The sequence below is a fragment of the Chrysochloris asiatica genome, unplaced genomic scaffold (genome assembly GCF_000296735.1).
Source record: "Chrysochloris asiatica unplaced genomic scaffold, ChrAsi1.0 scaffold05077, whole genome shotgun sequence".
NCBI classification, from domain to species: domain Eukaryota; kingdom Metazoa; phylum Chordata; class Mammalia; order Afrosoricida; family Chrysochloridae; genus Chrysochloris; species Chrysochloris asiatica.
In genome coordinates, this window is record NW_006413595.1 from 1,508 (window position 1) to 2,249 (window position 742).

A 742-nucleotide genomic window follows, 5' to 3' on the forward strand; every position below is an offset into this window, starting at 1 on the left:
TTCAACAACTGCATTGTTTGTTTTATAATACAACAACCCCACAATGCAAAAAAGACAACACATTTTAGCTTACATGAAGAAACAAGTTTGAATAACTCAAAAAGTGACCAAGAGGCAGAGCCAGAAAATGTTTCTGAAGAATAAAAGGTAATAGAACGAACTGAAGAAAATAATTCAAAAGAATGATAATTAGGTACCTTCAAAGGAGTGATAGAAAGAGTGAAGAAAGCAAGGAGAACACAACAAAACTAGAAAAATTCAGAAAAATGCTACAAGAAAACACATACAAAATTAACAAAAATTAGCAAGATGGTGGCCAGCAGGGGGTTGATGAAAGAGCTTGGAGAAATCCTCAAATGTGGGATGAAAAATTTCCGTAACATCCAGGTTGATGAAGCTAATTTATTGACTTGGCAAGGGCTAATCGTTCCTGACAACCCTCCATATGTTAAGGGGCCTTCCAACTCAAAATCAACTTTCCAGCAGAGTACCTGTTCAAACCACTCAAGATCACATTTAAATCAAAGATCTATCACCCAAACGTCGAAGAAAAGGGTCACGTTTGCCTGCCGGTAATTAGTGCTGAAAACTGGAAGCCAACAACCAAAACTGACCAAGTACTCCAGTCCCTAATAGCACTGGTCAACGACCTCCAAGCCTGAACACCCGCTCCGGGCTGACCTAGCTCTAAGAACCATAAAAAATTCTGTAAGAACGCTGAAGAGTTTACAAAGAAATATAG

At 38.5% G+C, this 742-nt stretch overlaps 1 pseudogene; it reads left to right on the top strand.

Annotated features, from left to right (window-relative positions):
* Window positions 1-309: 309 nt before the first annotated feature.
* Window positions 310-737, top strand: LOC102828157 (annotated as a pseudogene).
* Window positions 738-742: the final 5 nt, after the last annotated feature.